The sequence below is a fragment of the Arctopsyche grandis genome, unplaced genomic scaffold (genome assembly GCF_051622035.1).
Source record: "Arctopsyche grandis isolate Sample6627 unplaced genomic scaffold, ASM5162203v2 HiC_scaffold_93, whole genome shotgun sequence".
Lineage (NCBI taxonomy): Eukaryota > Metazoa > Arthropoda > Insecta > Trichoptera > Hydropsychidae > Arctopsyche > Arctopsyche grandis.
In genome coordinates this window covers 23,095-46,188 of record NW_027518460.1, presented here as the reverse complement: position 1 = coordinate 46,188, position 23,094 = coordinate 23,095, and positions in this window count along the sequence as shown.

The window sequence follows — 23,094 nt, the reverse complement described above, 5'->3', positions numbered from 1 at the left end:
GAAATCAGAAAAATATTCTTGAAATCTAAAAGATTTGAGATTTCTTGTAAATTAGCAGAAGAAATTAAGGGCTTTAATAAGTTTAAAGTATTTTACTTTCATTTTCTAATTCTTTAATTTTGATAAAACATTCTAATTGATTAATAGAAGTTGTTTTATTTGCTGTAGCACACTGTTTTATGGTATTCGTCAAATATTCCGGATCACCCTGGTTTACAGGATTGGCTAAATTAATTAAATCAATGTGATTTCCTAAGTTATTAATATTTACCGCGTCACCCGGGGTTAATGCATTCGCCACATTTATCGCATCACCCTGGTTTACAGGATTGGCTAAATTAATTAAATCAATGTGATTTCCCAAGTTATTAATATTTACCGCGTCACCCGGGTTTAATGCATTCGCCACATTTATCACATCACCCTGGTTTACAGGATTGGCTAAATTAATTAAATCAATGTGATTTCCTAAGTTATCGATATTTACCGCGTCACCCTGGTTTAATACATTCGCCACATTTATCGCATCACCCTGGTTTACAGGATTGGCTAAATTAATTAAATCAATGTGATTTCTTAAATTCTTAATATTTACCGCGTCACCCTGGGTTCTTCTATTATACTTATCTTCTAATTCTACATTTTCAATCTCTACCTTCTCTCCCACCACTTTACACTCCCCTGCAACACCTCTAGTTGCACTCTTTGAATCTTCTAAATAAATGTCTATTCCATCTGTAATTAAATTAAAACATGGAAATATAACTTTACTTTTTACAATAAAAGTGCCAGCTTCAGCTACAAATTCGTTAGCCACCGTTTTTTTAACCGAAAGCCCATCTTTATCAATAGAAAATTCTAATGTTTTTTTAAGTAAAACTTCAATGGCCTTCACATGCTTTTTTATTAAATTATTTTCAAATTTTATTGACACAATTGAATTGTTTGATTTGAATAGAAACAATTTATCGTTAATAATTTTGGCTTTAATTATTTTTAAATCGGTGGGAACAGGAGAGTTGTTTGCTTTGTTATGAACGAGGTTAATATTTGAATTCATTAATATAGAAGTATTACAAGGAGCATTTGTATTACTAGGAACGGTGTTAATGCTTGAATTACTTTGTTTTCCCTTTTTTTTATTACTGATTATTTCACTTCCGTTTTTTATATCCTTTTTAATGTTACACTCTACCACCCTTCCACTGTCCAAATCAATAACCGCTTCTTCCCCCGGTTCAAAATAATTATGTATGATAACTTTTAGTTCTTTTGCATTTTCTTCCATATTTTCTATTAAATCATGCTCTTTTCTCAAATCAATTATTTCTTTTAGTTCCTCCTCTTTAAAAATGTAGATTTTTTCATTTTTTTTAAATATAAAAATAGGTGTTTCTTCTATACATCCAAATTCAAGAATTTCTAATTTTGAATCCTTTGAAAAAATATTAGAAAAAAATGATTGAAGTTTTTTTTTGTTTTCATTAAAATTTCTGAATCTCAAATCACAACTTTCTTCCGCTTGAATTGCTCTAATAAAACAACTTTTAAGGAAATTTTTAGTTGTTTTTTCTTTAAAATTAAAAAAAACAAAATTTTCTGACATTTCAATTAATAAGGAATTGTTAGAATTTTGCTTTATTTCTATAGGAGAAGATTTTAATAGAAAATTTATAAAATCATTTTTAAAGCAATTTTTTTTCGTGGTTTTGTTGGAGACGTCGCTGTTGTTTTGATGCGAAGTTTTTTTGTTGTTGCCGTCATTGATGATGTTTTTATCTTTGATGGTTCCAGTTACATCGTTATTTTGATGCGAAGTTTTTTTGTTGTTGCCTTCGTTGATGATGATGTTATCTTTGATGGTCGCAGTTACATCATTGTTTTTTAAAATAGTTTTGTTCTTTACATCACTTTTAGAAGCACAACCCCTCGATTCACCCTGTCCAAATAAATCATTCCTAAGAGATTCCCCAGTCGTTTCAACCGACTTTGATTTCATGTTACATGTGCTACCCGTTGATTTAACCCCCCTAAATTTATCAGTATACGTTGCACCACTTTTAGATTTATGTCTATTCCATCCATCACCCAAACAATCATCACTTTTAAATGCTCTAGTACATCCATCACCCTTAAATAATTTCATCTCTTCTAAATTCAAGTTTAAAATAACGATCCCCCCTTTAGAAATTATTATAAAATTTTCTAAAATAAAAAATACCTTTTCTATTTCATAAATAAACTTCACAGAATATTTTTCTCCTTTAGAATTATCAATAGAAATGGAATACAAAGAAATATAAAAATTGTTGTATTGTAAAATAAGAAGCGACAAGTCTAAATAAAAGAATTCCGTATGTGTTGGAACAAATAAAAGTAATTGTGAGTACTTTTTGAGCAAAGGAAATTTTATCATTTATTTAGGGTTAAATAAAGGGCATTTTTAATTTATTTTGGAAAGTTTGGATGTTGATAAAACTATTAAATAAAATATTAACAAAAGTAAGAGTTTGAGGTAAACATGGGTATTTATTTAAGTATAATATATGTTGAGATATTCTTAAATAAATAACCCTTAATGTCTAATAGGTCTACAGAGAACAACAATATATATTCAACTTATTATAAATTTTAAGAGAAGACAAAGTAAAATACAAGGCACCATCATGTTAAAACTTGAGGGTTTAGTAAAAAAGAGTTGAATATACTTAAATAAATACTTATTTTTACTTTAAACTCTTAATAAAAATATCTTTAAACCCGTTTTATAAATACGAAAATATATTTGCACTACTTTTTATAAATCACAAAATTAATATTCGTTATAATCAGCCAATATTAATACCAAAAATGTTAATAATTATTTAAAGTTTTAACAAAAATATATTTACACTACTTTTTATAAATCACAAAATTAATATTTGTTATAATCAGCCAATATTAATACCAAAAATGTTAATAATTATTTAAAGTTTTAACAAAAATATATTTGCACTACTTTTTATAAATCACAAAATTAATATTTGTTATAATCAGCCAATATTAATACCAAAAATGTTAATAAATATTTTAAGTAGTAACAGTTTTATTAAAAAGCTATTGACAAAAAAAAACTAAAAAAATTAATCATTTATTAAGATATTAAAATTTCTGTATTAGTTTGAATTTATATTTCTGTGAGCTTTCATCTGTTTTATTATTCTCAACACAAAGAAAAATTAAAATTTTTCAAAATAGATTTTGTACAAAGGAGAAATAATTAGTGTTGTTTTCTGAAGACCTATTAGACATTAAGGGTACTTTATTTAAGACTATTTCAACAATTAGAATTACAATAAGCAAAAAAAACAAATGTTTGGATATTTACAACACACTACATATCTTTTCAGATCAAATCACAACTCAAGTGTGATTTTAAAAAAATGACTTGTCTCTAAAAATATTGAATTTCCCAATGATTTATAAAACATAAATGCTATATATGTTTTTACACCAACTTTAAGATATATTTTGCCCCCCTGTAGAGAAAAATTTATATGCGAATATGTGGAGTTAAATATTCTATTGCCATAAAATTCTTTTAGTTGTTTTGTTCTATACTTTTTAATTTTTTAAAAAAATATTTTAGCCCATATGGATTCAAATGCAACAACAACTCTGGCTACTACAACCAATGATCCTTCATTAGTTGTTGGAATTTCAGAGACAAGAAAAGATTTCTTAAGTTTTTTTATTATTATTCTTGCAATTATAGTTCTGATGTTTTTAGCCTATAAAAATTATTTAAAAGCAAAACCATCGAGACAAGGAAGGAATCAAGAAGGCGTTGGATTAGTGGTTTAAATTTTTAATAAATTTATTTAAAATTTTAGAAATTATTAATTTAAATATTTTACTTATTTTTTACCCTTTGGCCCAATGGTTGTAAGCATTTTTTTAAATTTTAAAGCAAAAATCAGGATTTGAGCAATGAATATTTTAAGTTGGATATATATGTAAACAGAATTTAATGACATAGGGGTAACTTTAACAATATATATTATTGTTACTACTTAAAATATTTGTTGACATTGGGGGTATTAATCTTGACCGATTATAACAATTATACTTAAATAAATACCAGTGTTTACCGTAAACTGTTACTTAAAATAAATATTATTTAATTATTTAGTTGTTTTTCTTTTCCTTTGTTACAGACGTACGCTCCAAACGTGCTAGCCATTCGCTTTTACGACGGGCATCCTTCTTGTTATCCGCAACAAAAATCACAGGGTTCTTTCTGTGATTAAAAAATCCACTGGGCCTTTCATTTGAGTTTAACCTCTTGAATAGCGCTGATACAAAACTGGGCTTCTTATCTTTATTATCCTTAGAAGCCCGATTAAATTTTACAAGACTTAACATATAAAACCCTATTTTAATTAAAATGTACATGGGCTTATAGAAAAAATCTTCTATTTATAGTTTTTACTTTAAATTGTCAATCATTTTGAAAAGAATTTCTACTCAAATTAATTTTCCGAATTTAATTAAAGTTATATTAAATTAATTTTGCAATAAGAAAACGAGAGAGAAATATAAAAGTTTTTATATCAAAATTGATTGTGAATAAAACCAAATTCAAATAAATTGCTAAGTAACGACTAAAAGTTCAACCCCTAATTAGATTTAATGACTAAATACTTATTTAATGAAGAGCTAACACTATCCTCGAAACTACAAGACACATAGAAACTCTTAATGACTAAATACTAATTAAATGAAGAGCTTACTCTATCCTCGAAACTACAAGACACATAGAAACTCTTGATGACTAAATACTAATTAAATGAAGAGCTTACTCCATCCTCGAAACTACAAGACACATAGAAACTCTTAATGACTAAATACTAATTAAATGAAGAGCTTACTCCATCCTCGAAACTACAAGACACATAGAAACTCTTAATGACTAAATACTAATTAAATGAAGAAGTTACATTATCTTCGACGGCACAAGGCACAAAGAATTGGCCAGTTTTCTTATTAATAAATATTGAATAAGTAGCCATAGTGTCCTTATTATAGAATTAACAAGTAATTAAAAAAATTTTTAATTACTTGTCAAGTGTCAACCGCTCTCAAGATAAAATAATTGGCAAAAAATCATACAAACAATATTAAAAGAAATAGTTTGAGGTAAACATAAATTAATTAGAGTTGAATATACAAACTGAAAATAACCTTTAAATATTAGATGAGAACATTTAAATAATTAAAAAACAATAATTAAGTATTAAAAATAACATCTAATTTGAATAAATAACACATAAAATGTAACAAGGATAAGTAAATCTTAATAAGTGCTTCTAAATATCAATAGAAAACATGTTTTGTTAAACATAAATTCCTAATTATGTGGAAAAAAAAACTTGCCGCTCAAATATTATTTTTTAAAAGCTACAATTCTAGTAGACAAAACTATAAAATTTTACTTAATAAGCAGATTAAGTTGTAACAATGGCATCTATTTGATTAAAATTCAAATGTTATCCAAATACAATATATTACAAATTCCATTTGTAATTTTACTTAAATATAATCTAACAGAAATGCAATCACAGACCGAATACTATATTGATCTAATATCAACCCGAATACAAGAAAATACCCATTACTATATTTATCTAATAACAATTAAATATTAGATTTTACCCCACACAAAATACTAATGTGATTCAACTTTAAGTACTCGCCAACAAACTACATATCGGTCAACCACGCCAAGAAAGCGCTCATTACTCTATTTAATTACAAACAATAATTCCCCCTTAAACAAGTAAAACTTGTTAAACACAGGGGATAACTTCTAATTGCACCCATGCATACCACTACTCCCATCCACAAGTGAATACCACATCACACTAAAAGGCATTAGCACCCCACAAGTGAATAAAATAGCACCCCACAACGAAAAGGCAATAGCATATCACAACTAAAATACAATCAAAACACCCCACAAGTGAATACAAAACACCCCACAACGAAAATACAATACAAAACACCCACAACCAAAAGACAATAACTCCCAACAAGTGAATAAAATAACATCCCACAACGAAAAGGCAATAGCACATCACAACGAAAAGGCAATAGCACATCACAACTAAAAGACAATAACTCCCCACAACTAAAAGACAATCAAAACACCCCACAACTAAAAGACAATCAAAACACCCCACAACTAAAAGACAATCAAAACACCCCACAACTAAAAGACAATCAAAACACCCCACAAGTGAAAAAAATAGCATATCACAACTGAAATACAATACAAAACACCCCACAACTAAAAGACAATAACTCCCCACAACTAAAAGACAATAACTCCCAACAACTAACAGGCAATAACACTCCACAAATGAATAAATTAAAAACAAAAAAAAATCCAACCATTTATATCAAAATTACATAAAATTTTAATCCAAAATTCATCACTTTTATTTAAAAATCCCTTTTAATCAATAAATTTTGCATTTTCAATTTCATTTCTCAAATATAAGTAAGTTTTAATGATGAAATAAACTTTGAATCACTAAAATAAAAAGTATCACCTTCTACACCAATTGTAGAAATTGGATTTATTTTTAATTTTGAAAAAGGGAAGTTTTCATAATAATTTAAATCTGAAGTTTTTAAAATTCTTAAAGAGTTTTCAAAAAGGGACCCGTGTAAAATAAAATTTTCATTAAAAGCAACACTCGAAATTGGTTCTTTTAAATTATTAAAAGATTTTAAAATGGAATCATTAAAAGGAAGTTGCTCCTTATTAGTAGAATTAATAACTGAATTTTTATTACCTGGTTGTTCTAAATTCGATGATAAATTTTTACTAGTAGAATTAATAACTGAATTTTTATTACCTGGTTGTTCTAAATTTGATGATAAATTTTTACTAGTAGAATTAATAACTGAATCTTTATTACCTGGTTGTTCTAAATTAGATGATAAATTTTTATTAGTTGAATTAATAACTGAATCTTTATTACCTAGTTGTTCTAAATTTGATGATAAATTTTTATTAGTTGAATTAATAACTGGATCTTTACTGGTTAATTTATATTCTAGTTGATCTTTATATGTCGTTTCTTTAACTTCAACATTTTTCAAATTTTTGTCTAAAATCAATAAACCTGTAAGAGTACAAATAAATAAATTTTGATTTATAAAATAAAGAGATTTGAACTGAAATTTAAAAGAAAAAGAGATTTTCTTAATAAAATTAAGATTTAAATCAAAAACAAAAAGATCACCAAGATCGGTTAAAGAGACGATTCTCTCATTCCCAATAGTAAAATCAATAAAATTGCAATTAAATTCACTTTTTAAATTAAAATTTTTGTTAAAACAAAAAATTTTATCCCCTAAAATATACAAATTCTCTAAATGAGAAATCATTTTTTTAATATTTCCCGTGCCTTTTTTAATATCAACGATTTTAACAGCGGCATTAGAAGAATGGCACTTAGCTTCATTAGAGCACTGATTACTAGTACACTTCTTAGTTTCATTAGTGGATTGATTACTGGCATTATTATTGCACTGCTTAATTTCACTAGTACACCGATTGTTGGAATTTGGAGAATGGTGCTTGGTTTCATCGCACCCTTCATTATTTCTACTAGACCTTTCTTCACATGTTTTACCGTCCCCGATATTACACACTCTGTTACCCATACGTTTTACATTTTCCCCGTTATTACTTTCTTCACATGTTTTACCGTCCCCGATATTACACACACTGTTACCCATACGTTTTACATTTTCCCCGTTGTTACTTCCTTCACATGTTTTCCCGTCCCCGATATTACACACTCTGTTACCCATACGTTTTACATTTTCCCCGTTGCTAATTTCTTCACATGTTTTCCCGTCCCCGATATTACACACTCTGTTACCCATACGTTTTACATTTTCCCCGTTGTTACTTTCCCAACTAATGCTTTTTATAAATGCAGAAGAATTTGATGAAAACAAGATTTTCCCATTAAAAAATGCAACATCTGTAATTTTAAAAAAATCCAATTTGAAAGTTTTAAAATCATCGAATTCCTTAATTAAATAAATTAAATTAAAAGAGTCGACGACCACTTTTAGTGTGGGAAAACATTTAAACAACTTAATTTTACAGTTAGCAGTAAAAATATGTTTTTTTAATTTAAAAGAAATCTTTTTAGATTCCTTTTTTATTCTTTTTATGTTAACATCCCTTAACCATTGAGCATCATCATTTAATTCTTCTCTAAGTAGATTGGCTTTGTTATTAGAAGATGAAGGGATGTTCATCTCATTATTAACATCTCTAATCTTATTAATAGTTGTGTCACTTATCTTATTATTAACATCTCTAATCTCGTTATTAAAATCTCTAATCTCGTTATTAACATCTCTCATCTCGTTAGTAGCATCTCTTATCTCGTTAGAATCTTCTCTATCCCCCGTCTCATTACCCTCTACATAAACATCCCCTCTTTCATAATCCAAGTCATCTGAGTCTACCCATGCGACTTCCGATTTAGTAGATTCCCCATCCGAACTGCTTTCTTCAAAATAATTATTTTCTACCATTGAATTTGTAGATTCAGAAAGCAATTCATTTTCACTTATAAAAACATAAGAAGAATTGTTAGAATCACCCTCGTAATTACTAGAAGTTTCTTCATTAGAAGAACTCTCCTCTAAGCCATACTGTGATTTTAATTTTTCATATTCATTTTTGTCACTTTTACTCATTTAGAAGAGTAAAAAATTTATACAAAAATATTAACAAAAAGAAGTAAAAGAATTACGTGATTGAATAGGAGTTAGATGTAGTTTGGAAGCTGGGGATATATAAAAGGGGAGGTGATGGGGATTAAGAGCTAGATGTATTTTGGAATCTGGGGATATATAAAAGGGGAGGTGATGGGGATTAAGAGCTAGATGTATTTTGGAATCTGGGGATATATAAAAGGGGAGGTGATGGGGATTAAGAGCTGGATGTATTTTGGAAGCTGGGGATATATAAAAGGGGAGGTGATGGGGACTAAGAGCTAGATGTATTTTGGAAGCTGGGGATATATAAAAGGGGAGGTGATGGGGATTAAGAGCTAGATGTATTTTGGAAGCTGGGGATATATAAAAGGGGAGGTGATGGGGATTAAGAGCTAGATGTAGTTTGGAATCTGGGGATATATAAAAGGGGAGGTGATGGGGATTAAGAGCTGGATGTATTTTGGAAGCTGGGGATATATGAAAGGGGAGGTGATGGGGATTAAGAGCTAGATGTAGTTTGGAAGCTGGGGGTTTATGACCAGAATGGAGGCACAGGTGGGCTGGTGATAATGAAACATCAGTGTGTATTGAGGTGTGGGAGAGTTATGACCAGAATGGAGGCACAGGTGGGCTGGTGATAATGAAACATCGGTGTTGATTGAGGTGTGGGAGAGTTATGACCAGAATGGAGGCACAGGTGGGCTAGTGATAATGAAACATCGGTGTTGATTGAGGTGTGGGAGAGTTATGACCAGAATGAAGACACAAGTGGGCTAGTGATAATGAAACATCAATGTGGATTGAGGTGTGGGAGAGTTATGACCAGAATGAAGACACAAGTGGGCTAGTGATAATGAAACATCATTGTTTACAACGGTGATTAGAGTTTTAATAGAATATTTGACCTGTGGGTGTAAATAGCAAATCTAACAAAATTTAAACATCAATTAAGCACTGCACAATTAAACAGTAATGCGTGTGTTATCATCTATTAATATAATCACTAAATGCCCTTGAGGAAGAGCTTACGCTATTTTTGATGGGACAAGACACCACGCATTAATTAAGCACTACACAATTAAACAGTAATGCGTGTATTTTACGTATTTAATAAATGCCCTTGTTATTACCATCTTCAATTGTAATGCTTTTTAAGTTCCCTTAACCAGTCATATAGGAGAACTTGAAAATCAAAGTTTCATTCATATGAAGCAACATGAGATATAACCAACCCCCTTTAAATTACATAATTTAAAAAATCTAAAATCTAATAACCCATGTATCTCTCTAACCCCTAGTCTTTATATAACTACACCCTTATATCTTAATAACTCATTAAATACGTATTAGCCATAATAACTCATTAAATACTTTCTCCTTAGATATCTCTCTAATCCCTAGTCTTTACATAACTACACCCTTATATCCTAATAACTCATTAAATACTTTCTCCTTAGATATCTCTCTAATCCCTAGTCTTTACATAACTACACCCTTATATCCTAATAACTCATTATATACGTATTCCTCATATAAATCTATCCCACACATCGCCAAAATATCCCATATCTCCAATATCCCCCTCTCGTTCTTATAATACTCTATATCTCTATTCCCACCAACACACATATCTCCAAAATATCCCACCCACACATATCTCTATTCCCCCACACACATATCTCTAATATCTCCCTTTCATTCTTATAATACTCTATATCCCACCAACACACATATCTCCAAAATATCCCTTTCATTCTTATAATACTCTAAATCCCACCAACACATATCTCCAATATCCCCCACACATATCTCCAATATCTCCCACACATATCTCCAATATCTCCCCCACACACATATCTCTATTCCCCTACACACATATCTCTATTCCCACCAACACATATCTCTAGTATCTCCATTAATCCAACAAATAAAAATTTTATTAAAAATTTTATCCCTCTATGTCTATTAAAGTTTCCCAATCCAGAAGAAAGAACAGAAAAGCTCATTACACAGCTAATACAACAACCATTAGGACAATGATGTCGAGTAGACTGTCAAAAGATCTTAGAGGGGCCTACGGGTTTAAAACATTCCCAGTTCACAGTGGGGACATTGTTACAGTAACAACAGGGAAATTTAAAGGGAAAGAAGGGAAAGTCCTTACAGTTTCAAGAAAAACAAGAAAAGTAACAGTTGAAGGGTGTGCCAACGCCAAGGCATCAGGTGGGAGTATTCCTTTACCCAATAGACTCATCTAATTTAATAATAAAGAACTTAGCACTCGACTCAGGGAGATTAAAATCACTAGAAGGGAAGAAGGCAAAGGTAGAAGGACAGAAAGTGAAAATGAATTAAATTAAGTTGGTTTAAAAGTTATTTAAATTAAAAAGAGGGCTTTGTTAGACAAGTGGTTATTTAATGTATTAGACAAGTGGTTATTTAACGTAATGTATTATAGTAGCCATTTTATTAGGAGGCTAATTTATTGTATTGGGTTAGACAACTAGTTATTTAATGTAATGTATTATGTTAGCCATTTTATTAGGAGGCTATTGTATTGGGTTGGACAACTAGTTTATTAATGTAGTGCATTAATTAAGTGGCTATTGTATTGTATTATTGTACTCCATTAGAAATATTAATTATAGCGCTGGCTAGTTTATTATATTAATTAAGTGGCCAATTTATTTTGTTGGGTTGGACAACTGGTTAATTACTTTATTGTATTAATCTAGTTAATTAGTAAGAGGGGTTTATTGTATTAACTTACTCGTTTAATTGGCTATTTTAGTTTAATTCTTTAGTTTTCTACTTTATTCATTGTATTTGTTTAATTCAAAGAAACAGATACTTGTTCATTCCAAATCGATTCTATTTTAATACCAATATTTAATACATTTTTATGTATTAAGTAACACTGATATTAATGTATAGCATTATGCTAAGTTTTAAATTTATTTAGATACAATTGTAACCACAATAAAGATGGGAGTGCTATGTATTAAGGAGCCCACTATTAATGTCTCAAATGTAATCCCATTAATGGTTCTTTTGTAATCCCATTAGTGTCTCTAGTGCTCTGTATTAAGAAGCCCATTATTAATGTCTCTAATGTAATCCCATTAATGTCCCTAATCTAATCATATTATTGTATTAAGTGGTAACTATAAATGTCTCTAATGTAATCCCATTAATGTCCCTAATCTAATCATATTATTGTATTAAGTGGTAACTATAAATGTCTCTAATGTAATCCCATTAATGTCCCTAGTGCTCTGTATTTAGAAGCCCATTATTAATGGATCTATTGTAATTTCTATTAGTGTGTCTGGTGCTCTGTATTTAGAAGCCCATTATTAATGGATCTATTGTAATTTCCATTAGGGTGTCTGGTGTTGTGTATTAAGAAGCCCAACTATTTAGTTATCAAAGTCATTTATTAATACACCCAACATCTTTGCCAACTATTTGTATTTTTCTTATTGTTTTAACCCGTTTTAAAATTCAAATTAAAAATCTTGTTTTTACAGCGGGGTTCTATTTAATTATTCTAAAATACTTCTTAAATTAATTGCTTCTCTTTAAAAAAACTAAATCAATTTAAAGTAACTTTATTTAATTAAAAAACAAGATGTGATTAAACACTCATAAATACAAACAAAGCCCAAACATAACTCACCCATCTCTTGTCTCTTTATTAACCTGCCTGAGTACACAAGACATCTCCTGTGTCTGTATTAACCTACTTAATTAAACTATAAATCTCGCTATCACTCAAATAAATCTCATGTCTCTTTATTAACCTGCTTGAGTACACCATACATCTCGCTGTCACTCAAATACATCTCATGTCTCTTTATTAACCTGCCTGAGTACACCATAAATCTCACTGGCACTCATTTAAATCTCTTGTCTCTTTATTAACCTGCTTAAGTACACAAGACATCTCACTGGCACTCATTTAAATCTCTTGTCTCTTTATTAACCTTCTTAACACTCCATACTTCTCCCGTCTACCACACATCGCTAATATCTCCAACACATCCCCTATCTAATGCACATCTCTATCAAATCCCTCTGCCCTCCCTATAAGCTTTCTGGGGTTTCCTGGCCTGGCTGTTTTGTCTTTATTTCTGCCAGTTCCCCCTTTCTCCCTTCTAATAACGACAGTCTTTTCTAAATATAGCACACTGCCACATATAAATACAGACCACTAATACACCCTTACCCTTTATAATTCTCTCATATCTTCCACTCACAAAACCAGATCCCCAGGCCATAACCCAGCGATACCACTTCTCCGCATCTCAATTATCTCCAACCAACCACCCAGTATCTCCTTTCCCTATCCCAATCATAATATAAACCCAGCGATACCACTTACCAGCATCTCACTTCTCCTTTCTGCAGTATCTCTATTCCATATCCCACAAGATACCTTTCCAACATAACGATTATTCCATATCCACTATCACATTAACACTATCACATTACCACTATCACATTACCGCAATCTCTCTTATCCTACTATCCCATTAATAATTACTAATTACCCTATATCCACTATCACATTACCACTATCACATTACCGCAATCTCTATTCTCCCACTATCACATTACCGCAATCTCTCTTATCCTACTATCCCATTAATAATTACTAATTACCCCATATACACTATCCACTATCCCATTTCTAATTACCGCAATCTCTCTTATCCTACTATCCCATATACACTATCGACTTTCCCATTTCTAATTACCGCAATCTCTATTATCCCACTCACAATTATCCTACTATTTCATTACCCCCTTCACAATTACCACTATCTCATTATTCCTCCTTGTCATTTTTTCTTTATTTTTTCTAAAATTTTTAATCCATGAATAATTTAAACGATTTTATTCCCGACTTTACTGAAGTTGTTTCTACTGGGACAATCTGCAATAGAAAAAGTGATGTTCAATGTATAGAAGAACTCTGTTTCATTTCTTTATTTAATAAAATTAATGTTTGGAATTTAAAGACTCAAGAATTATTGATTTCTTTAGGAAATAGAAAAATCCCCATTTCTACTTTTTTAATAAAAAAAACTTTTATTTTTATTGGATATGAAGATGGTGGAATTGAAATTATAAATATAATGGGAAGTGGAATTGAAGAGGAAACTCAAGACAAAGGATACAGAAATAACACAGTGATAAATACAATAGATACGACCGCACCAGGTAATACACTAGATACGACCGCACCAGGTAATACACCATACAAAGTTACATCTGACAACACTTTAGATACGAATACACCAGGCAATACACTAGATACGACCACACCAGGTAATACACCATACAATGTTACACCAGGCAATACATTAGATACGACTACACCAGGCATTACATCAGATAAGACTACACCAGTTACCAGTTCCGGCAGATTACTTTTTTTTCTTAAATTCTTTGAAAAATACCAGTCTAAAAATGATGAAAATAACTGGCAAAAAGTTGTTAAAGTTCATTCTAAAAAAGTAACAAAGTTGTTGTTCCATGACAATCTGCTATTTTCCAGTTCACTCGATTCTTCTATTTGTTGTTTTGATTTAATTTTAGAAGATGTAAAATGTTATTTTAACTCTAATTGTTCAATTGAGAATATTTTTATTTATAAAAACGGTAATGAAAAAGATTGCTCTATTGAAGGTGGTGTAGATCGCAAGGATGTAGTTGATGAGAGTGCGCATAGTAAGCGTGTATTTGATAAGGGCAGTCTTAAAAGTACACCTCTTAATAACAATCTCCCTGGTAGTTCCAATCTCCTTAATAACAATCTCCCTGGTAGTTCCAATCTCCTTAATAACAATCTCCCTGGTAGTTCCAATTTCCTTAATAACAACCTCCCTGGTAGTTCCAATTTCCTTAATAACAATATCCCTGGTAGTTCCATCCCTCTTAATAACAATCTTCTCTTTGCCGTTTGTTCCGATAAAACAATAAGAATTTGGTGTTTGCACAGCTTTTCTTTATTGAATTGCATTGTTTTTAATGATGAAATTTTAGATTTAATTTCTGATGGTTTAGAAATTTTGGTTTTTTTAAAAAATGGAAATTCAATTAGAAGAAAATTAGATGGTTTCCTTGAGTATTCAAAGTCCTTGGCTAAGGGTTTAGACAAGAAATTGGAAGTTAATGAGAACTTAGTGTGCTTAGACAGAGAATTAAAGGGTAATGACTGCTTAGACAATGGATTAAAGGGTAATAACTGCTTAAACAATGAATTAGAAGTTAGTAAATGTAATGATTACTTAGACAAGGAATTGAAAGCTAATGAGAACTTAGTGTGCTTAGACAAGAAATTGGAAGTTAATAAGAATTTAGTGTGCTTAGACAAGGAATTAGAGGGTATTAAGTTAGACAAGGAATTAGAGGGTATTAAGTTAGACAAGAAATTAGAAGTTATGAATTTAGAGACCAAAATGCCTTTACAAAGTAACTTCAAGTCTCAAAACTCAAATCACAATTTCCAACATTTCAAAAATATTAGAAATGTAAAAATTAGAAAAAATGTTTTGTTTGTACAAACTTTGAATTTTCTTTTTTCTTTTGAAATCACAAAAAACTTTAAATTTTTATACAAAACCCCCATTAAAAAGAATTTTATAATTTTTCGTTTTATAAAAATGAAATTTGTTTTATTTCTAAAGAAAATAAAATATGTTTTTACAGAAGTGAAGATGAAAGGAATGATAGAAGTTTAAATATTAAAGATGGCTTTGATGACCGTAAGGATAAAAGGAATGATACACGTCTTGATAATAAAGATTGTTTAAATACACTTGGTAATGGCGATAATGCTCACTCTGATACACGTCTTGATAATAAAGATTGTTTAAATACACTTGGTAATGGCGATAATGCTCACTCTGATACACGTCTTGATAATAAAGATTGTTTAAATACACTTGGTAATGGCGATAATGCTCACTCTGATACACGCCCAACTATTAAAGAATGTTTTGATAAAAAAGATTCTTCTAAAACCCGTTCAACCATTAAAGATTGCTCTGATACACGCCCAACTATTAAAGAATGTTCTGATAAAAAAGATCCTTCTAAAACCCGTTCAAAAATTAAAGATTTAGATTTTGGATTTCATAAAGATCTAATTTTAGATATAAAGTATAATGAAACAAAAATTTATTCAATATCTAAGGATAAATTAGTAGTTTGGAATAAAACAGTCGGCTCGCCCAAAGATGATTGTAATATTCCGGATGTGAGAAGTGCTAAAGAGGTGAGCAGGGGCCCTTGTAGTAATACGAGAGATTTAGAAGATGATTCTGGCAACAGAAAAAGTGAAGAAGGTGGACTTAAGGCTAAAATTGATAGAGAATACAACAATGCTGAATGTAGCAGAGAACATAACGGCATTGTCAATAAAAAGCAAAGTGATTACAATAATACTGGTTACACTAATGATATTAAAAAGCAAAGTGGTTACAATAATACTGGTTACACTAATGATAATAAAAATCAAAGTGGTTACAATAATACTGGTTACACTAATGATAATAAAAATCAAAGTGGTTACAATAATACTGGTTACACTAATGATATTAAAATCAAGGTGGTTACAATAATACTGGTTACACTAATGATATTAAAAAACAAGGTGGTTACAATAATACTGGTTACACTAATGTTGGCACTAATCAAAGTGATTACAATAATACTGGCTACACCAATCAACGTAATGTCATTAGTAATGAACACAACACTTATAGTAATTACATCAATGATGTTGCCCTCCCCCTCCCTTCCTCTTTAGAATTACATGCTTCTATTGATTTACTTAATGTTTCTTGTTTTGAGTTCTTTTCTAATGTTATTGTTATTGGGACTAATGTGGGTTTGATTTTGATTGATAAAATATTTTATCAAATTAAAAAACGGCTAAATATTGGGAAAGTCACTTCTATTTCTTGTAATTTAATTACCCTTTCAGTTTCTATTCAAAATCAAGTACTTTTTTTTAATTCTGATTTTATTCAAATTGGAACTTTGTCTACCCCAGAAAATGTTATTTTTTCTTCCTTTACAAAAAATTATTGTTTTTGTTCTTGCTTTGATAATAAAATTTATCAATTTAAAATTATTAAAACAAATTTTGAACAGACAACTGAAATAACCCCCCAAACAAACAATGGTGTAATAACAGAAACTAATTTTGGTGATACAAAAAATTCGACTAATAATCCACGGCTGCATCTAACCCATGAGACTAATCAATCTAATCCACGGCTGCATCTATCCAATACGACTAATCAATTATCAGATAATCAATCTAATACAAGAACTCATCTAACCCATGAGACTAATCAATCTAATCCACGGCTGCATCTATCCAATACGACTAATCAATTATCAGATAATCAATCTAATACAAGAACTCATCTAACCCATGAGACTAATCAATCTAATCCACGGCTGCATCTATCCAATCGACTAATCAATTATCAGATAATCAATCTAATACAAGAACTCATCTAACCCATGAGACTAATCAATCTAATCCACGGCTGCATCCATTACCAGATAATTCATCTTATTTGGCATTTGAACTAAAATTGATTTTATATGGTCACTCCCTACCAGTTAGACATTTTGCTATTTCTAAAGATGAAAAATCTCTTTTAAGTTGTGGTGCTGATAAATTAGTTAAATTGTGGGGGTTGGAATTTGGTGAATGTAAAAAAACTTTTTTGGGGGATTGTAAAAATGTTGCTTTTTTAAATGAAAATTTATTTATGTTTTGTGATAAAACTTTACAATATTTTAATAATTTGAAAATTAAAAAGTTTTAAAATTTTTAATCCAAATTTAATATTTGTTGGTCCTAATTTTTTAGTAGTTTCTAATGAATGTGGTCTTAATTTATTAATTATGAATAAATTTGAGTTTATTCAAGGGGGTGATAAAGAAGAAATTAGTAGTACAATAGGTGGAAATTTGGAAAAAAATACTTCTATTAGTGGTTATTCTAATCTTAACTCTTTAAATGAAATTTCAAATGTTAAAAGTTTGAAAAATTATGATATTTTTTAGATCAAATGGAAATTTTAAGTGAAAATTTTAATGAAATTAATATTTCAAATCTTTTTAATTTATTGGAAAAATTAGATTTTATAGAATTAAAAAAATATTTTTATATTTTAGATTTTAATTCAATTTCTATTTTATTAAAAGTTTTACTAGAAAAAAAAGATAAAAATTTAATTGTTTTAACAAGGATATTTTTACACCTTTTTAAATGTCATATGAATACTTGTTTATCTTTAGATTTATTTGAAGAAATTAGAGTTTATTTATTTAAAAGAATTAAAGAAATGAGAGAATTTTATAATTTGAATCAATCAGAATTAGAATTAGATTTTTATGGTATAACTTTGGAATAAAAATAAACAAAAAAGTTTTTAAATTATTGGGATTTTTTAATGTATTTTTATTGTTATATTGTATTTTTGATTGTGGGTTTTTTAATGAATTTTTAATGAATTTTTATTGTTATATTGGATTTAACTGTATTTTTTATTGTTTAGTATGATTATACATTATTTAACTGTTTTTTTAGCTGTATTTTTGTTTGTAATTTTTTAATGTATTTTTTTATTGTATTGGATTTAACTGTATTTTTGATTGTAGGGTTTTTAATGTATTTTTATTGTTATATTGTATTTAACTGTATTTTTGATTGTATTTTTTATTGTTTAGTATGATTATACAGTATTTAACAGTATTTTTAGCTGTATTTTTGTTTGTAATTTTTTAATGAATTTTTTTATTGTATTGGATTTAACTGTATTTTTGATTGTGGCTTTATTGTTGGGTATGGTTATTTTTTTATTGTTTTGTATTTAACTGTATTTTTGATGTGTGAGTTTTTGTTTTATTTTTTGTGCTTCTCGATTTGTTTTTTTTTTTGCAATGTGTTATTGTTCTGGGATTCTAATTTATGTAATTTATTATTATTTTACTTGCTAATTCCTGATGTTGTTTAATGGTTGTTAGATTATAATTAATTTTAGTTGCTTTTGGAGTATTTTTAAAAAAATCACACCAAAATTTATTAACCAATTGATCTTACCATCACTTACTAAAAAAGCAACTTTTAAAACATCCTACGCTGATTATAGGGATCAGTTGAAACTTCTGGTGTTACAGATTTATCATACCTTTAAGGCTTTAGTTACAAGAGGGAGTATTTTTAAATTTTTTTCTTTGGTTCATTTTCTTAGTTCTATAAAAAGCTTTATTCTACCTGATTTTTAAAATTTGGTTTAGATCAGTTTAATTAATTATATTAAAGTTGCAGGGAAACCATATGTACTGTTAAAAATTTTAAAGGGGGTAAATGGATTTGTTTACTATAGTATAAACGCATATTAGTATGAAACAGAGAGACAGTGGAGTACTGTCTTTAATTAAACTTCAGACAGTGAGGTACTGTCTATAATTAAACTCCTAGTTAAGGTCAATGGAACATTTAGTCATAAGGCGAGTCGACTTTCGACAAGAGGTATTAATAGCTATAAGGCTGTGTAGAGTTGTAGGGGAGACCTGATTTTTGCTGCATTTGTACTACTTTTTATAAATACCTTTTTTTTAGTATGAAACATATTTTATCTTAGTTCGTAATAGATAAAGTTTGAAACATAATTTAAAAGATATTGTTTTTTATAATAGCATATCACCCCTTGACGTTAATTCTATCCTAGTTCGTAATAGATAAAGTTTGAAACATAATTTAAAAGATGTTGTTTTTTATAATAGCATATCACCCCTTGACGTTGATTCTATCCTAGTTCGTTTTAGATAAAGTTTGAAACATAATTTAGAAGATATTGATTTTTATAATAGCATATCACCCCTTGACGTTGATTCTATCCTAGTTCGTAATAGATAAAGTTTGAAACATAATTTAGAAGATGTTGTTTTTTATAATAGCATATCACCCCTTGACGTTAATTCTATCCTAGTTCGTTTTAGATAAAGTTTGAAACATAATTTAAAAGATGTTGTTTTTTATAATAGCATATCACCCCTTGACGTTGATTCTATCCTAACTCATATTGAATAAAAAATGAAGGATTTTGATTTTTAAATAACAAATTAGAGTTTGTGGTTACACTTCCATATTATTTTTTAGTTTGAAACAAAATTAATTGGGGGTTGATTTGAAAAACACAAAACGTACTAACAGAACCCCTACCAAAGCAGTGGATAAGTCAATAGGTGGTGCAGTTTTTAATTTAACTTTTAAAGAGCCGGTCGCCTTGACCTACGCCAAAGTCGAAAGTGAATCCAGTATTGGGGGTTTTCAGGTTTAATTATAGCTATTTAAGCTAATACTTTTATTAAGAGTTTGAGGTAAACATAGGTGTTTATTTAAGTATAATATATATCCAACTCTTTTTAATAAATACTCTTGTTATGATTATCTTCGACTAAATATAAAACTTAATACTCAATTTTATTACAAACTCTAATAAAAAATGAAGATTTTGACTCAGCTTAAAGTAAATGGTGCAAAAAATCTTTTGTTTTTGTGGCCTTTAACAAACATTAAAATGATAAATTCTTCTTAAAATACACTTCAATGTCCTCAAAGCAGAAATTTTGATTTTTTAAAGATTAGAAGAAAATTAAAAGTTGGTTTTTGATTTTAAAAGGAGATGTTTGTATTTAAGCACCACAGTATGTGAAAAAAAAACAAAATATAGATTTGTGCTTCAGCAAATACACTAGAAAGTTTTTTCATCTATCAAAAAAAAATTGTAATAAAAAATATGTGTTTTATCTTGCACGACTTGACAACAATTTCTTTTAAATAGCAAATATAATAAAAAATATGATTGTTAAAATCTGCCAAGATTAATACCCCCAATGTCAATAAATATTTTAAGTAGTAACAATATCCAACTAATTGTAGAAGTTTTTATGTCATAACTGTTATAATCTGCCAAGATTAATACCCCCAATGTCAATAAATATTTTAAGTAATAACAGTTATATTGTTATAATCGGCCAAGATTAATACCCCTAATGTTAATAAATATTTTAAGTAGTAACAGTTATATTGTTAAAATCGGCCAAGATTAATACCCCCAATGTCAATAAATATTTTAAGTAGTAACATATTTATTTATTTTATATTACTAGTCGATTACACAACAATATTCTTTTATAGAATTTTTTGAAAAAAATTACATGTCTTGTTATTGATTCGTTTCTATACTTATTCCAACCTGGTTTTCTCACAAAATTAAAAGAGTATTATCTTGTTTAGACAAATTTTTATGTGATAGATTTATTTTTTTAAAATCGAATAATTACTACAATGCTTTGTCTAATTTAAACAGAACCGAAGGGCTGCTATGTTTTCAGATTTTTTTCATTTTTTTCTTGATATTAAAAAACATTAATTAAATTTGATTTTTTAATCTTTATGTCGCTGATTAATAATTAAGAATAAGAGAAATGACAAAGTAAAATGTAGATTATTACACTTAAATTAATCTAAACAGTAAACGTTTGAAGTAAACATGTGCATTTCTTTATATTAGATACATTCAACTATCAATATTTATAGGGAATTTAATGAGAGTTGTATTGTTAGATCTTATATAAAAAGCGGCCCTTATTTTTCATAAACAAAGACTCTTTTTTTCTAAAAAATGACGAAGGTGGTATACAATTACTTTACTGTAGTTACCATCTTATACAAATTATCAATTTTAAATCTATAAAAAAAATGAAAAATCTCTATTAATATCTATTTGTCAGTATTAACAGTTTAGTAAAAGAATTTATACCAAAATAGCCAAGCTATATTTTATAACAAAAAAATTAAAAATGTGCCAAAAATAGTGACAATTCTTTATTTTAAAAATGTTAAATTAATGATTTATTGACTTTGTGAGCATCAATTATTGCAAAATATGCCATTATTTTTAAAAGGTTTTCTTTTCATCCAATGATTGCAAAACAGATTGAGTGAGAGAGGGTTCATTTAAATAAAAATCAGACATCCACCTAATTATTTTAAAGGGGTCTGTTCGAATCAAAGTTGGGATTTGTAGTATCATTAATAAATCATCTTCTGAAGATTTTTCCCTAACAAAACTAAACAATGGCAACATTTCCCCACCACTTCTTTTCTTTACTTTAGATAAAAAATTATCAAAAGTTTTAATATATTCTTTTAAGTATATATTTTCTCTATATATTTTTGGTAAAAAAGTTTTGTAAAAAGATGGAAATGCCAAAAAATGTTGAGTTGGGAGTAAAGGGAGGATAAATACGCAATAAGAATACCGAATATAAACACGAAATTCAAGTTTAGTGTTTTTTAAAAAATCATCTTTATGCTCTATAATAAAATCATAAATGGTTTTCCAAATTTCTTGACTGTTAATCGAGTGCATGTTATTTGTGTCCAAATATTTCTTTAAGGTTTCTACCTGAGCTTCTAATTCTAGTGTATTTTTTTCAGCTTGCAAACTTTTGTTAATGTCTTTTGAAGTTGTCCCCTCTTCCGTTATTCCTTCTTCTTTCTTATCAATATATTTAGCAAGTTGCATATCATTTTGAACAAGTTTAAGATCAAATTCATCATTTTTTTCTGTTGAAAGCGAATCCAGGCTTGAGGTCGGTAATGTCATTAAAAGAAAATGAAATACTGTCGACATTATTTTGTTTAGTTGCAGGTTTTTTACCTGCAACTCTCAAACACTATCAAAATAAAAAGGATATTTAAAACGTTCTTAATTAAAAACTGAATAATTATTTTATAGTTGTTGTTGCAGGTATATTTGTTTTTTACGTAATAACATTTTGATAATTTTTTAAAATAGTGATTCAAAAAAATATAAGCTTTTCAAGTTTTATTTAAATTTAGAAAAAAAATTTATCGAGGTTGGGTATAAATTATGTAATATATGTTATTTTAATTAATTAATACCTATGAATATAAATCTTCACTAATTAACTTGACTAAAACTGAAATAAACAAATCCATCATTTCATGTGGGTTTATTTTTAAGCAAAATGTTAATTATAAAATCTTTTTATCAACACAATCTTGCTACATTCTTGTAGTGTTGAGAGTAATATTTTTCTACTTGTAAAAGAACACATTCTAATAACTTTTTAAAATAAAGACTGCTCTTAAATACATGATATGCAAAATAACATGATAAAAATTTAGAAACGTCAGGAAAACACATTAATCTTTGTTGAAATAGTCTTTTA